Source organism: Suncus etruscus, chromosome 18 (assembly GCF_024139225.1).
Source record: "Suncus etruscus isolate mSunEtr1 chromosome 18, mSunEtr1.pri.cur, whole genome shotgun sequence".
Lineage (NCBI taxonomy): Eukaryota > Metazoa > Chordata > Mammalia > Eulipotyphla > Soricidae > Suncus > Suncus etruscus.
In genome coordinates this window covers 46795860-46813946 of record NC_064865.1, presented here as the reverse complement: position 1 = coordinate 46813946, position 18087 = coordinate 46795860, and positions in this window count along the sequence as shown.

Below are 18087 nucleotides of genomic sequence, written 5' to 3'. Positions count from 1 at the left end.
TACAGCTATGAGCTGGCCACAGTATACACGTGTCATGTATATACTTCTTTCCACGTGTTTTGTTTTTTTTTTTTGAACTCTGCTGGCTGTGGTGAGGGTATTTCTGCCACATTAAAGTCTTGTCTGATGGACATGATAAGGAGTGATGCAGAAATTGTTGATGTTGATGCTTCCAACATTCTGCAATAGTGGAAAAATACCTCTCCTGAACATTTGCTCCGCTGCAGTTGCCAAAAGATCTAACAGCCAGTCACTATCCAACTTGACAGTGTGGTATTTATTTTTAAAACATTATGCGTTGTGGTATCTGTTTTAATCTATGACAGGTTCTTTAGAATATTAATTACAATGCTTTGTTTATACATAATAAAGACATTAGTAGAGAGCAAGTTCCCAAGTGGAGCTTAAAAGGCCTTAGGATCATCCTTGGAATTTTCTGATAACCAGGCTGATGGTTCAATGTGAGGACCAAAAGATGCAGTGATGCTTGAGTCCTCCACTTCCCAGGATACTGGCTTCCAGAGAACATATGAAACTAAAGATGTAGCTAAAGACATGTATTATCTCTCTTCTCCCATTATGTCTTTGTCATTGGAAATATATTTTATTCTGAATTTTTCAATGGCATAGTTTTATATATTTTTTTGAAAATAAATATTTAAGGTTTTACAAAGTCTTTATAGTTTAATTAATATGGTTATATAATGGTGCTAAAGTTTATAGCGCCTGATTACAAAGTTATAGCATAGCACCACCACCATCAAAGTGCCCAGAACTCTCTTTAAGTCGTTTAAATTTAAAAAAGTCCAGTCCATGCAGCCACAAATACAGCCACAAGGTGCCTCCATAGTTTTAATAGTAATATCCAGTAAGAATACCTCAAATTATATGTGAAGTTAGCATTGAAGCTACATAAACTCGACAATAAAAACAATAAAATGCTCAACTATCAATAAAGAGCTTAGTAAACTTTCAGACAATGACATAATGTCTCCACTGCAAGATATGACAATTTTCACAAATCTAATTTTAATGAGTTATTTTTCAATAATTCCTTTGCCATTTAGTTGTAGCAATTTTAAGTAAAATATTTGTATTTGTCAAAGGGCAGGCTTTGAAGAGGTTGGGAAACAAGGATAATGGTAGACAGTATGTTACTCTGGTGGTGGGAATGGTGTTGGAACATTGAACACCAGAAATAACTATATTATGAGCAACTCTGTAAATCACACTGGTTTAGATCAAAAATTTATTTAAAAACATACAGTGTTTTGGATGCTCATTCCCTGTGGGGAATTTCATAGATGTGAAGGCAAAAACACAGATAAAATTTGATGTGCAGAGCTGGCTGGTATTTTTGTTAATCTCTAAAGAAATAAAGGGGAAGTGCTTTCATTTTCAAGGTGTCCTTATATCAGAAGTTCCAGGTTTCTCTCTTTTGCTGTTTTTTCTTTTGAGGGGATTTACCCTTGTTGATACTCAGGGGTTACTCCTGCTTCTTGATTCAGGAGTAATTACTTCTGGAAGTGCTTGAGGAACCATCTGTGATGCTGGGGATTAAACCTGGGTCAGACACATGAAAAGCAAGAACTCTACCTACTATACCACCACTTCGACCTCTCTTTTGCTAATTTTTCTTTTTATGATGACGCTTTTAAACTTCATCTTTTTCTCTGACTTGATTTCACTGGGGTATTGGTAGAGGTATAGAGTGGAAGTTGGTTAGTATGAGGACTAGATAAAAAAAGAGAAGCAAGATCAAGAGATCTCGGGAGACTTTTTCTTACCTTATGGCTCACTACCATAGTCACATTGACACTGGTAGTTTGCATATAAACAAATGGAAAATATAGAAATGTCTTGCCTACCCACAATTTTTTATTTGATATCAGTGTGGTACAGGAGGAGAGGTTCTGAGGCATAGAGATGTTAGTGGAGGCATGATGCCTACCTTGAGATATTCATAGTTGAACTAGAGGATAGGGAGTGAAGTCAACATGCCCACACTGATAGGAGTAATGTGGACCTAGTTAATAAAAACTAAAAGACTCAGCAACCATTGAAAGAGGTCAGACCATATGTGGAGGATTCAAAAAAAAGTTTCTTTCAAGAGATCAGATGAGATTTGAAGCAGGTTTTAGGGGACATGAAAGCTGTGAAAATAGTGAGGGAAAATATATGAACATAGACAGAGACTAGAAAGCAGTCCACTTTGGCTCAAATATAGACTATAAGTAAAGAGAACTAAAGGGAAGGAAATGCCAAATATTGGTTAGAATTTTCCATGGACAGGACTTGATGGCAGATGAAAATATCTATGACAGTCTAAAGATGAAGGGTAGTTTCTGAACATGACAGACAGACTGAGATCAGAGCTATCATTAGTAAAATCACTCTTCCAGTGTGATGCAGAATAAAAAGAAGACTTCTATGGGAAATTGGAAAACAATTTTATAGATGAAAGAATTGAGTCCCATTTTGGGATGGCTCAATATGTCTAATAACTTATTTCCAAAGCCCTAAAGTCAATGATTTCCTGTTGTCTGATCAGCCAGATCATAATCATTCTTTATTAACTGAGAAAACTTAACAGCAATATATCTGACTTATAGAAAGGTACTTGTTTAGTTGTGAAAACAATGCACAGGGTTCTTGAAGAGAAATCATTGTGAGAGTTATCTGTCACATTACCAAATTAAGATTCACATTTTTCTTCTCTTGTAGGCTTGGTCAATGTATTCTTCCTCTATTTCCAAGAAAAAATTTCTTGCTAAAGCATTGAAATATAATTTTAAGAATTAAGACCATACAAGAAAACAATTATTTAATATGTGCATCTGAGAGTGTGTCCATATATATATCCATACATGCATACATGATGAAACAAGACTTTGGGATTGAAAATGTGTATTACATTGCATGTTGGACTATCAACAGCTCATTGAAATAATGGGTGTAAAAAAGAAGTGTGTATTGGTGGTGGGAATGTTGCACTGGTGAAGAGGGGGGGTATTCTTTTAGTGACTGAAACCCAACTACAGCCATGTTTGTAATCACAGTGTTTAAATAAAGATATTAAAAAAGGGAGTGGGATTTTCTTGCTAACTAGTATTTCACAGGTGATGATTAGTGAGTCAAAAAAACTGCTCAGGATTATCCTTTCACTTAACACTTAACATATTGAGTTAAGGCGATTAGACGAATGAATGTTCATTTTCATTGGTGCATGCTATTATTTTCTTATATATTTTTCCCCTTAGCGCAAGTTAATACAGGATGTTGGCTAGCAAAAAATGTTTTAGTTGATGTCTGAATGCATTTAAGAGCAATTCTCTTGTTGGTCAGAATTGACTGAAAAATCTTTTTTGTTTGTTTGCTTGTTATTATTCTAGGGTCACACCTAGTGGTGATTAGGGCTGATTCCTGCTCCACAATCAGAGATTATTCCTGTTTGACTTGGAGGAACCATATCGGATTCCTGAGATCCAATCTGGGTTGACTGGATGCAAAGCAAGTCCCCTACCCACTGTAATATCACCCTGTACCCTTTACTGAGAAATTTATTTCTTTTTGTAGTCACGTAGCTCCCACAAATAATTCCTACTATTGATAGCAAGTCAAAATCTGTTTGTTAGATTTTTTTTCATAGCTGTTTTAATTTGAAATAAAGTTCTCTGGTGTGAACTAATTTGAAATATTGTTATTTCATTTTATTTATTGGTAAGTATTCATTTTACTTATTTTTAAATTGTAAAAAAAATATCCAAACATATTTTCAACCCTGGGTGACCTGGTCTGAAGCAAGGTTATGCTCGAATTAATAAATCAAGCCAGTCAGGAAAGAATCATGAATTTGGGTGGTTTCTTGCCTCATGGTCTCTCTTGGTCTGCCAAACTGATCTTTCTTTATTTACTCTTTCAACTTCAACCTGGAGGGGGTGGTTTGGTGAGATACAAAATTACCTATCCAGGTGGGCTTTTACAAGTCAAAGGGCTTGATGAAAAGAAAGAAGCGGGGAAATGCCTTTGCCCTGGGCAAAAGCAGAGTGTAGATTTTTTTTTTATTTTAATTTCAGAGACCACATCCTGTAATGCTCAGGAGCTACTTCTGATATGCCTGGGGGACAATGTAGTGTCAGGGATTGAATTCAGGCCTTTGCATGCAAATCATACACTCCCAGTGATCCTCAAACTAAGGCCCTTGGCCATATATTGTATTTGTACAGTTTTGTTTCTTCACTTCAAAATAAGATGTATGCAGTGTGCATAGGAATTTGTTCATAATTTTTGTTTTTACTAAGGTCTGGCCCCCCAACAGTCTGAAGGACAGTGAACTGACCCCCTGTTTAAAAAGTTTGAGTACCACTGGCATCCCATTGAGATATCATTGCAACCTTATTGGTCTTATTGTAATAAACAAACACATATGTATTGCTAGGTCACTTAATTAGGGCAATAAGGCTCATATCTTAATAATATTACTTAAAAAAAACAATTATTTGGAGCATAAACCTGCCATTTATTTTTTGTGTATGCAAGCCATAATTTTTACTTATATATAAATAATAGACATACAAATATAAATATATAATTGTTTAAATGTGCTTATCAAATCTATTTTTTAAAACAAGGGAAATTTGAATTAATTTCGTTCTTTAATTTTTATTTATTCATGTCTTTGGTGCCAAGGATTGAACTCAGTGCAGGCAAGAAATGCTTGTATATGTTTAACAGTTGAATTTACTTTTTAAATAATGAATCTTCTCTGAGAAAATGAGAACAGTAACAAAACAAGTTATATAAGTGTTATTCAGAACTTGCATTCAAGCATTTTCAGGCTTTGATTTCTATACTCTTCCTTTTCTATTGCTGCTGTTATTGTCCGGTCTCATGTACTTGGTTGTGATGCTCAAGAACCTGGTTTGGATGTGTTGAGGGCTGCAAAGACAGTGCTTATCCTCACTGAGGAGTTATCAGTGCTGACTGAAGACCAAACTCAGACTCACACATCAAAGCAAACACTACACTGATTCATATCTATGTATGCTTTTTTCCCCCTTTGGTTTTTGGCAGAGGGGTTGGCACCCAAGTTATACTCAAGAGACCCAAAAGGTTGACCAACAATTTAATGCAAGAGTTTGAAAATGTGGAGCTGCTAAGATTCTATAGTCTGAGGGGTAGTCCAACCAGACTAACCTCCAGGCTCATATCCAGCAGTGTTCAGAGGCCTCCAAGGTAGTACCTAGAGATAGTTGTGAATATTACTGTTCTGCTGGGGAGCAAACTGGCTCTGGAACATGCCTTGATAGCCACTGTACTATTTCCTGCCCTCCTAAATTTTATTATTTGATATGATTTCTGTACTCAAAAGAGTCACAACAAACAACCCATCAAAACTGAGATGTGGAAGTATATGAAGGATGATATTACATTGTTTTAGGTAGGTTGCCTCTTCTCAAACATACCTAAATTACTAAGGAGCACTTTTCTTTCATATTTTTTGTTTGCTCAAGAACATATGGTTAAATTTATTCCCAAAGGTCTAATAGCAATCAAACACTTACCCAAAGCAAAATCTCAGGCCTATATGAGTTTACTAGCAAATTCTTCCAAATCTTCAAAGGTCTATTTCTAATCCTTCTTAGGGTACTTCCAGAAATATTAAATAAGTGGAGTCCCTCCAGTTTCTAAGAAATAAATACTGCCTGATATCAAAATCAGACAGAAATATCACTAAAAATGAAATTAAAAGAAATATAAACATAGAAGGTCTTCCATAAAATATTAACAAACTGAATCCCACAATACATTAAAGTATCATATGCCATGATAAAGTAGGATTTATCCCAAGGGTGCAAGGATAGTTTAATAAATGTAAGTCAGCCAATAAAATACACCACCTCAATCCAAGGAAAAGTAAAAATTTTAAAATTGTATCAACAATGCAAAGAAAACATTTGACAAACTTTGACATCCATCCATGATACTCTTAATAAAATGGGTACAGAAGGAACTTCCCCTTAAATTAGTTATAGCCATTACCATAAACCCACAACTAACATCATACTCCCTGGTGAAAAACTAAAAGCCTTCCCTCTGAGATAAGGAGTGTGCCAAGGTTGCTTATTCTCACCACAGTTATTCAAAATAATATTGCAAGTCTTTGCTACAGCAATTATACAAGAAAGAAGCATAAAGGGGATCAAGATTGAAAAAGAAGAAACCAAACTGACTATTTTATATGACATGTTATTATACTTCAAAAACACTTAAGACTCTACCCAAAAAAACCCTATAAACAATAGCCATGTACAATAATATGGCAGCCTCAAAATCAATACACAGAAGTCCATTGTATTTATATATTCAGACAATGATGTAAAAGAGACAGATTAGCATTTTAATTTCTTCATCAATAATTGTGCCTTATGAAAATCAAGTACCTGAAAATCTGCTTAACGAAAGAGTTTGTTAAAGACATACAAAGAAAACTGTAATAAGTATAAAAATAAATAGGAGCCTGGAGAGATGGTAGAGTGGTTAAAGTGCTTGTCTTGCACACAACTGACCCAAATTTAATGCCCACTCCATATGTCCCCTTCAGCTCTGCCAGGAATGATCCCTGGGAAGAGAGCCAAGAAAGTAAGCACTGAACACTGCCAAGTATGCCCCCTAATCAAACAACAATGACAACAAACGCAGAAAAATAAAAGAAATAGAAGAAGATACAAGGAAATGGAAATGCATGCTCTGTTCATGGGTTGGAAGGATTAATATTGCCAAAATTACTGTCCTATCCAAATAACTATACAGGTTCAGTGCAACCGCTATAAAAAATACCCTCTGCACTTTATGAAGGCATGGACTAAATGGTGCTGAAATTTATATGGAGTAATAAAATCCCCTGAATACGAAAAGAATCCTATAAAAAAAATGGGAGCTTTTCTTTCCCTAGTTTTAAATGGTACAAAATAGCTGTTGTAATCAAGACAGTGTGATTCTGAATAAAAACAGACCCTCACACCAATAGAATAGAATTGAGAGGTCAGAAACTGACCCTCAGGTGTATGGGCAACTAATCTTTGATGAAGTGAAACGAGGTCACTTAAACAAAAGGTCTTCATCAAATGAAGTCAGGAAACCTAGTAATTACTAGCCTATTTGAAAAAAAAAAAACTTTCTTATACCATATACAAGTGAACTCACAATGGATTAAAAACTGGTACAACAGACTTGACTCAGACCAGAACTCTTCATACCATTGAATCTAGAGGCATTTTTAATAACTCAGTTCCATTGGATAAGCAAATAAAAAACTTTTTAACAAAATCTGAATGAAACAGTGACTACAATACAAAGACACCCTAGAGAGTGGAAGAAAATATCTTATCACCACTTATGTGAGAAAATCCTATCTTTATAATATCCTAGATATATAAAACACTTGTAAATCTACAGAGAAACACTCAATCAAAAATTGGGGAGCAAAACTAACAGGCCCTTACTCAAAGACTACATAAGATGCCCAAGAAGTATATGAAAATTTCTCTTCATCACTTATTAAAGAACTGCAATTCGGAACAACAATGAGGTATCACCAGTGAGATTGGCATATATCAAAGTAAATCTAAACTATCAGTGTTGCAACAGATACTTGGGAAAAGGAACCCTTATCCTCCATTGTGGGAACGTGGATTGGTTCAACATCTATGGAAAACTGCATGGCAGTTTCCTCCAAAAGTATTTAATTTCTTTTTCTTTCTTTCTTTCTTTTTCTTTCTTTCTTTCTTTCTTTCTTTCTTTCTTTCTTTCTTTCTTTCTTTCTTTCTTTCTTTCTTTCTTTCTTTCTTTCTTTCTTTCTTTCTTTCTTTCTTTCTTTCTTTCTTTCTTTCTTTCTTTCTTTCTTTCTTTCTTTCTTTCTTTCTTCTTTCTTTCTTTCTTTCTTTCTTTCTTTTCTTTCTTTCTTTCTTTCTTTCTTTCTTTCTTTCTTTCTTTCTTTCTTTCTTTCTTTCTTTCTTTCTTTCTTTCTTTCTTTCTTTCTTTCTTTCTTTCTTTCTTTCTTTCTTTCTTTCTTTCTTTCTTTCTTTCTTTCTTTCTTTCTTTCTTTCTTTCTTTCTTTCTTTCTTTCTTTCTTTCTTTCTTCTTTCGGTTTTTGGGTCACACACAGCAGCATTAAGGGGTTACTCCTGGATCTATGCTCAGAAATCGCTCCTTGCAGGCTCGGGGCACCATATAGGATGCCAGAATTTGAACCACCATCTTTTTTGCATGCAAGGCAAATGTCTTACCTCCATGCTATCTCTTCAGCTCCAAGTATTGAACTTATTGAACTTATAAATACTCAGTAACTTCACATTTTTGTATCTGCTCTAAAGGATTTTTTTTGAGAAAACACATTTATTCTCCTATATTCATATAGCACAATTTACTATAATCAAGGAATGGAAACAATCCACATGTGCAAGAACAGAGGAGTGGATAAAAAGTTTTGATGTATATACACTGTGGAATGTAATTCAGCTATAAAATCAATGAAATCATGTAATTCACTACTGTGCAGAAGGAACTACAAAATACAAAGTAGAAGTACAAAATGTGAACTCCATACTGGGTGAAGTCAGTCAGACCGAGAGGGACAGATGCAGAATAACTTTCTCACATAAAGAAATATAGGAAGGGAATAAAATTCCCAGCGGCATCAGAACCTGAGAGTTGTTGTATAGAACTGAGCTTACCAATGTAGGAATTGAGAATGAGGAAGGAACTTTGAGTCATTGATGGAGGAAAGGAGACCCTCTGACAGTGGTTGTGATGTTTGAACATTGTGCATGAAACTCTATCATTAACAGTATTGCAAATGACAGTGCCTAAAATTTAGGCAAATAATAAAATAGCTATCTTTACTGACACAATCATTAAAACATTAAGCTTTAATTGGCTGTTCATTTTAGTCACTTTACTAAACTAACTCGTCTTTTTATTTTATTTTAGTTATTTTAATTATTTTACTGATTTGCACATTGACACTAGCCTGTGTGAGAGACTTAGTCAGATCCATTTATTTCCCAAATGGACATTTGAACCTAAAGAATAGATCTAAGATCTATTCAGAGCTGGAAAGAGAGGATAGTGGTTAGGACTTTTGCCTTGCATGTGGCCAACCTGGGTTTAATCCCCTGCATCCCATATAATTCCCAGAGTAATTCCCAGGCGTAATTCCTGAGTGCAGAGATAGTAGTAATCCCTGAACATCAACAGTTATGTCCCCTCCTCCCCCCAAAAATGAATATAAGTATACAAAGAATTTCTCCATAAGGGTTACTAAAACTGAGTTGTCTCCTATAATTTCTGCAGAGAGAATTGCCTTAATCTTTCCAGTTTTAAAGTTTTAAACTGTTGTATAGTTTAATGACGTATATCTTAGTTGAATAACACATACATAAGTGTGATTGTTTATAACTGTGTTCAGGAAAATTAGGAGCTATTCTGTAGACACAAGTTTTTTGACCTGGCATCTCAAGTCTTTTGTTTTCTCATGAAAAATTATGAGAAGTTATTTTCTCACATTATTAAGCTAGATCCCATTGGATTCATGAAACATTAACAGCCCTTAGTATTCTTTCTTTGTCCGTTGTATCCTTCCCCAGGGATGCTTCATTGGCTCTTCTCTAATGCTTTCTGTCGGCCTTCTATGGGTGATCCAGCTCATCAACTTGTCTTCTGCGAGTGTCACTTTAGTCATTTATTGAACCTTTTTTCCTTGATGAGATAACAGATATTTAATCATAACAGTTGTGAAACTGAACTTTCAGCTTTACCTATGAGAGCCAGCAAGAAGCCTAAACTTAGCTGTTAGGGTATCTAGAAACTTCTAGAGAAAATCTAACTTGTGATTATATTTAAATCTTTTCCTTTACAAAAAATCTCTCTCTGATCTTCCTCTTTAACTCCATCCTCATTGCTATTCTTAGAGCTTAAGTTTAGGTCATCTCCATAATCACTAATAATTTAAACTCAGGAATAGGTTTTCAACTAACTGGACCACTACAGAAATTCCTCTGTTTGGGACTTTTTTGCCCCTCCATCTTCACCTGAGGTAGAGACTGCTGCTTATTTAGGAAGCATAAATAAAAGCAACTGTTGTAAAGGAGAGATACACAGAGGGAAGGAGAGTCAACATAAGCAAGCTTGACTGCTTGTTTGTTGCTAAGAGCAACCAATTGTTTGATCCTGGCAAAGCATCCTCTGAACATAGATACAAGTTTTATCTCAGGACCATCCTTCTGCGGAAAAAGAATGGAAGTTTGCTCCTGTGGAGAAGCAAATTTCTAAATAAATAATGTAAGGGTTTGTTAGTGCTAAATAGAAATCTGTATAGTCTTCCCTCCCCCTGATATCAACAAGGAGAACCCATGGTGAATGGCAAAAATACATATGGCCCAAGGGAGAAGCAAGAAACTATCCGGGTGTCCTTTGTTCACTCAGAGCCCATAGAGAGCTGTTATCATGCCCGCAGCTGGAACAAGAGTGAGATAAAAGAAAACCAACAACTCTCAAGTGGCACAAGGTGTAGGATACACCTTCCAACAAACGTGTGCAGCTGCAAGATGCTCTTCCTAAAGCAGAAATGTCTCCATGGTCTTGTCTTCTTCTTATTTGTTAAAGACAAGGTTTTCACTCTCTGGTTGTTAGAGTCCTGGAATATCACTATCAAGAAGGGGGCTGTGGAAAATCAAGAGCAGTAGTGCATGTTTTGCATGTAGAAACCCCAGTTCGATCCCTGGCACCTCCAGGTTATCCTGGAACCTTTGGTTGTGCTTTCTCCAGTCAAAACATATACAAATCTGCACTCTTGCTTCACTAGAGAGAATATGTCAGCTAACCACTGCTCTGAAACCCTTGGCATGAATAGGAATTATTCAAATACATCAAAAGTATGTGCATCATGAAACTTAATGGTTGAAATGAGGCTTAAAAGGCAAATAGCTGGTGGAAATGCTGTCTAGTCCAACCTTTATGGAAAGCGATATGGAGATTCCTCCAAAAACTGAAAATTGAGTTCCCATACAATCCAGCTATACCACTCCTAGGGATATACCTGAGGAACACAAGAATACAATACAAAAAAATTCCTTCCTTACACCTATATTCATTGCAGCGCTATTTACAATAGCCAGACTCTGGAAACAACCAAGATGCCCTTCAACAGATGAGTGGCTAAAGAAACTGTGATATATCTAATATATATTATATAATATATATACACACAATGGAATACTTTGCAGCCATCAGGAGAGATGAAGTCATGAAATATTCCTATACATGGATGTACATGGAATCTATTATGTTGAGTGATATAAGTAAGAGGGAGAGAGATAGACGCAAAATAGTCTCACTCATCTTAGGTTTTAAGGAAAATGAAAGACATTTTTGCAATAATTCTCAGAGACAAAAGAGATGAGGGCTGGAAGGTGCAGCTCATGATATGAAACTCATCACAAAGAGTGATGAGTACAGTCAGAGAAATAACTACATTGAGAACTATCCTAACAATGCGAATGAATGAGGGAAGTAGAAAGCCTGTCTCGAGTACAGGTGTGGATGGGGTGGGGAGGAGGGAGATTTGGGACATTGATGGTGGGAATGTTGCACTGGTGAAGGGGCGTATTCTCTACATGACTGAAATCATACAACTACAATCATTTTTGTAATCACGGTGTTTAAATAAAGATAATTTAAAAACTGATAAATTTTTTGAAAAAAAAAAAGGTGAATAGTAATTAACTAGAAAACAGGGGGAATATTGTTTAAGCAGAGGAAACTGCAGGTAAAATCCCCCTGAAGTTTTTTTAGATGTCTTCATAAAGGGTATTGGGCTTAGAGTATTGGTTGGAGAGAATATGGAGTCTGCAACAGGTGTAGTTAAGGCATCTTTCTATGTAAAGTATTATTGGATTGGCTAAGGCACTTCAGCTTAAAAAATGGTAAGACTTAGAGATTACTTTGGGGAAAATAAGTGCTACAGATATGAGGGCTTTTGTTTATTGTTAAATAGGATCACATCCTGGCTAACCTCAAGGACCACCAGGACCAGCACTGGTGATAATTTGAAGGTCACGTGATACTGGATATTATGTGAGATTTGTGCTCTATATGTTGGGTCATCTCCCCAAAGAAAGGAGTTTTTATTTTTATTTTTTATTTTTTGTTGTTATTTTTGTTGGTTTTTTTAATAAAATTTTTATTTTGATCGTAGTGGTTTACATATTGTTGACAATAATTGTAGAATCAAATAATTAAAGAATGGAGCTGGAAACGCCATTTGTAGTGTTAAATAATTAATGATGGATCTGGATGGCGATGGATGGAGGCCTTTGTCCTTAGGCCCCGACCACGTGGCTTCATCCCCCGTCTACCAGCGGGCCTGGGGTTCAGAAAAGGGCGGGTCTCAGGTATGTACACCTAAATCCAGGGTGGAGTTACAAATAATATTACAGGTTCACATTTACATAAAATCAGGGGGGTTCCCATCACTGATTTGTCCTCCCTACACCTCCGTGTTCGTCCTACCTCCCATATCCTCCTCCCTCACCCCCGGGGTTGCGAGAAATTGTGGTCCCCTCTGTACCTAGCTTACTAATTAGTAGTCTTGGTCTAGGTGCCTCCCTTATTTCCCCCTCTAACTGGGAGGAAGGACTACATAGTTCAAGTTACATGGTTTTATTTGAAGAAGAGAAAAGTAATAAACTGGGGTAAAAGTCTAATATGCCAAAAATGGGAGGAATCCTTCTAGAGGCTCTCATTGTTGGTTTGAGAGATGAAGGAGAAAAAGAAGGTGAAACACCCCAACAGTACAAAAAGAAGAGTCAAATATCCAGTGAGCACTCCAGTGATAATGATAGGCACCACAAAAAGAAGCCATGGTCTTGAGTTAAAAAACATGGCAGAGCACCTAAAGAAAGAAAAGAAAAGAAGAAAAAAAACAATATAAATATAAATGGGGACAACAACTTCAATAACCACACCAAAACAAAGAAATCGACAAAAAGTAGATAGGTAAATAAAAATAATAATAAATGAAGAAAAAATAATATATAAAAGATAAAAATGTTTTGTGCTTTTTGCCTTCTTTTTTCTTCCTGCACAGGCACAGTAAATATTGGCGTCATTCGAAAAGGAATTCACTTGGCCTTAGCGCTATGGGGTTTCTCCACCCTTGGGGTATATTGTCACGGGATTAACTATAGACTTCGTTCAGGTTCATTTACCCTACCGGTGGTGCTTTCGTGGTGTTTGGAAAACTTTTGCTCCATCCTGGGTGATGAAATAAGACCTCTGTATTATAGATCTCAGTATCTGCACAGGTCCAGGAGTGGGACTTATGATGAAGTCTTTCTTTGTGGTTCTAGAAGATCTGTTCCCTCAGTGTCATTTTAATCCATCTTTTCTGTGGTTGGTGGTCTTGGTCTTTGCACTGATCCTAGGATGGAGCCTAGGATAGCATCTTTCATTGTTTCCAGAAGTCCCATTCCGTTGCGATTGTCTCTGCCGGACCTTTGGAATTGGGGATCATGGTTATTGTGCGGGTCATAGTTCAAACCCTAGACTAAGGCTTTTTTATTGGTCTCAAGATATATTCAGTCTAGTCATGGTTCTAGCAGCCAGACATCTGTAAATCGCGATCTTGGCTTTTGGCCGGACCAAAGGGTGACAATTCTTCTGATTTTGTCTTATCATTAGCTGGTGAGGTAGGATAACCTGTTCTTAGGTCAAGTTGTTCCCATTTTCTTTGTTGTCAGGATATCATATTAGAGCTGGCACTTGTTGGTGGCCCAGCGGTATTAAGGATGTCCCAGATGAAATTTGTTTCCTGTAGCTGTTGTGAAGAACTGTGTCAATTCTATGTCTGGGATCCAGGGTTCGAGGCTGGATGGATGGTGTCTAATCACCTGAGGTCTAAGTTGGGTCCGCATGACATATTTTCAAGGTAGGAGATGTCCCTGTATTGTAAACAAGTATGAGTTCTTATCTCTAGTAGATAAGAGATCTTTTTTATATGTAAGATTTCCCTTTTTTTTTTTTTTAGTGTGCCTTTTCAGGGAGAAATGGTGCTACTTTATATTGTCGGTGCATTTGGGGCTGGACAGAGAAGAAAACAGAAACAGGTCACAAGCACTGCCATGAGTGATTTTAGGAGTGTAGAACCAGGAGTAACTCCTGAGCATTGTCCAGTGTGGCCCTAACCACCCTCCCCACAATAAGCTAGACCATGAATTGGAATAAAAGCTAAATTATGTGTCAGATGGCCAATGGGGGTAGAAGAGGGCTCGAAAACAATGGTGCAGTGGGAAGAGCTCTTGATATTTTCATGTCCTTTTCCTGTAAAAAGACTGGGGGAAGGAGGAGAAGGAGACCACAAAATATGGGAACTCCAGAGGCAAGGGCCAGAACCACAGCCATGAGGGTAGGTGTTATCATGCTGCCTGAAAGTTCAGGAGAAAAAGCACCAACACAGCTTCTAGAAGACCTGAGGAATGAGTTCCTTATGCAAAGGGCAAATTCCTAAAAGAACACTTGGCTACTCCAAGGACATGTCCTTAATCTAGAAGGAATGGCAAGCTTACCTGTAACACTTCCAGCATAAATGTAGGCTGAAGAGTCAGATAAAACGCCAACGAGAAAAGGGAAATGGGTACTATGTAAATTCAAAACCAATACATAACCAATTGAGCCAACCCGAGAAATGACTCACTTAAAATGCCTCCAAAATTGACTAATCTTATGCAATGTGATTTCCATGTCACTGCCAGCTTCCATTGATTTTTGAGAGCTGCACATTTGAAAACAACTGTGGATACGGATAATGACTGTTCCCTACGGTTCTGGAGGAAGTGAGTTTTGTATGAGGCCATATTTGACTCGGTTGGAACACAGGAGAACTGCCATTAGAATATTAAAATAAACACATAAAATGTAAGTGTATTAATTGGCCATAGGAAATGGAATTCTGGAGAGCTCAGAAGTGCACTCTGGTCTGAATCATGTCTTTGCCTTCTTTAACAGCAAGTTCTCGAGGAAGCTAGATCATCGGGGGAATGATGAGCATGGCCCAGGAATGATTATTGGCACCAACTCTGATCATTAGTACCTGCCTGGCTGAGATGAGAACATTCCTCCCATCAGCCAGAAAGCATCTTCTCTGTAGGTGGTATTTGCATAGCATTGCTAAAGTTTAGATTTATGACTTTGCTTTCTCTTTGAGCCAAAATCTTTCCATTTCTTCCTTTCAATTTTTCAGGTATCTGATAAAGACTCACTAAACAAGTTGTTATTTTTTTTTTCAGGGAGAGGAAGGCTGTAAGACTCCAACATAATACTCATCAAGCCTGAGGTGGGAGTCCCTCCAATTTCTTCTCTTTTAGGGACCCAGAGATTTAGAGATGATCAGGTTCTGCTATGCCAGGGTTCAGTAGGACCACCTCAAGAATACTTAGGAATGACCAGGATATATCTTTCTCATATCAAGAGCTTCCTACCAAGTTCAAAGCAAGTGAAAATCTGAGTAATTTTTATAGTAAATAATAAGACATAAATACTCTTCAGCCTTCATTATAGTAAATCTTGTTATTTAGAAGTTAACCAGTCACAAATTCATTGCACAGGAGAAGTCAACATAGTCATTCCATTCATTCTTTCACAAACACGTCTTCCTTCAAAGATGAGTAGTAAATCCAATTTTAATTTCTTTGCAGTCGAATTTTCTATACTTGCTCTGAATCACACGCCATACAGGCTAGACATAATGGAAAAATCAAAGGAGGTTTGTTGGCAATACTTCCCTTCTTTCTCTCCTCCTTGCCACTCTAAACTCAAGCTTTTGTTCTTCCCCACCCTACTACATAAGTACACAATTTCACTGCCTTGTAAAAAAAAAAAAAAAGTAACACCTGGGGGGAAGGGTGAAACCACAAAATGAGCAAATCAAATAGCTTTGACATGATTTCACCCACTGAGTCATCCATGCCTCATTCGTGACCCATGGTTCTCACAGTCATCTTTTCAAAGCTTCTCCTTGCTACTTCCTCTGCTGTCTCTTAGGCCCTTCTTGGTTTAAATCAAGGGTTCACTCTGTTCAGTATAATGAGTCCCTTTTTTCCCTGAGAGAGGATGAAAGTGTGTGTGTTTGTATGTTGAAAAATTAAACTGGATTGGAACATATTGGAACAAATTGAAATCCAGGTAGAAAGTCATGAGCACAAACATGCACAAACAATCCATTACAAAAGGGATAGGATTGATGGAAACCCCAGGTGGAGTTTCATGGCTAATTATCTTCATCTTCTTTACCCAGCTTGTCTTTTGATTCTGTGATATTTTTTTCCTGACAGAAGAAAGTAGATATTAGATGGCACCAGTGGATCTCTGCTCATTTCATTTTGATTTATTATGAGCTGAAGAGCCAGACTCAGCTCTAGGCCCAAGATGTACCTACTATAACTGCGTGTCACACTTTGTAAACCCAGCATCTCCCTTTTGCTTATCTGTTAAAATAGCAGGTGGACCTGGACCCTCTATGGGAAATGTTGAGATATATAATAGAAATAAGATTTTATGGGCTTCCTTTCTATTACATCAGTCCCCAATAACTTTAATGAGTACCACATTTCTTTTTGACAAGACATGACTATTTAGTAAACCAGGATAGCCAATCCTGAAAAGCTTGATACTTGATGGATGAAAGTGAGAAAGATTTACCACTTGATTAGTACATCCTGACAAAGTGGTTTTGGGGTTTATTTTCAATTCCTCTCATTCTGCTGAAGACCTCAAGCATTCTTCGTGGTTGTGGACCCTGACTTCTGATGCCTCCCTTCCAGAACATTACATGTATACTGTGGCAGCACCTCTGTGCCCTGCTATAAATGTGAACTCCAAACAGAAGGGAAGAAAAGAATTCAGCTGGAGAACAATGACAGGTTGGCAGTTTGAATGGTGGGGTAATAGGAGTAGGAAGAATTCTTTGCTTTACTGATAGGCATTGCACTGTCATGCTCACATTAGCGCTCCAGGCGTGATTGCCACGAGGTCTCCATTAACACGCCCATTCTACACTCTTTTTCTCTTCTCTGTTCTGCAGAATTCATCAGCTCCTTTCAAAGGTGTCCTTAGGCTAAAATTTTCCCTGCTTGACATCAACTCAAAGGCAAGTTACCAGCAAAGTTGGAGCCATGTTGTGATTTTGCTCATGTCTGCTTTACAAAGTGTGCGACTACTCTTCTAGTCCTTTTCCCATTGTAAGGGTCTTCCCCATAGCCCATGTAGAGCCACTGACATGATTTGATAACAGACTTTTGATTATTTAAATTTTGTTTATTTTAAAAAGGGAGTGGATGAGGCTGGATTAGTGGTGCAGGCGGTAGGGTATTTGTCTTGCATATGTTGACCTAGGGCAGACTGCGATTTGATCCCGCAGGATCCCATATGATTTCCCCAAGCCAGGAGCGATTTATGAGTGCATAGCCAGGAGTAACCTCTGAGCACCACCGGGTATGGCCCCAAAATAAAAGACATTTTTGTAATGATTCTCAGAGACAATAGAGAAGAAGACTGGAAGATCCAGCTCATGATATGAAGCTCACCACAAAGAATGGTGAGTGCAGTTAGAGAAAAAACTACACTGACAACTATCATAACAATGTGAATGAATGAGGGAAGTAGAAAGCCTGTCTCAAATACAGGCGGGGTGGAATGGAGAGATATTTAGGTGTTGGTGATGGGAAGGTTGCATGGTGAATGTGGGTGTTCTTTATATAATTGAAACCCAACTATAATCATGTTTGTAATCAAGGTGTTTAAATAAATATATAAAAAAGGGGGAGTGGAGGCTGGAGAGATAGTACAGAGGGTAAGGCACTGTCTTGTATGTGGCTGACCTGGAGTTCCATTCCCAGGTCATATGGGCCCTAGAACAACTTTGAGTGATTCCTAAATGTAGAGTCACGTGTAGCCACTGAGCACTTTTGGGTGTGGCCCCCAAACAAAAATAAAATGTATTCAAAAAAGAATCATATACCATCTATATTTATG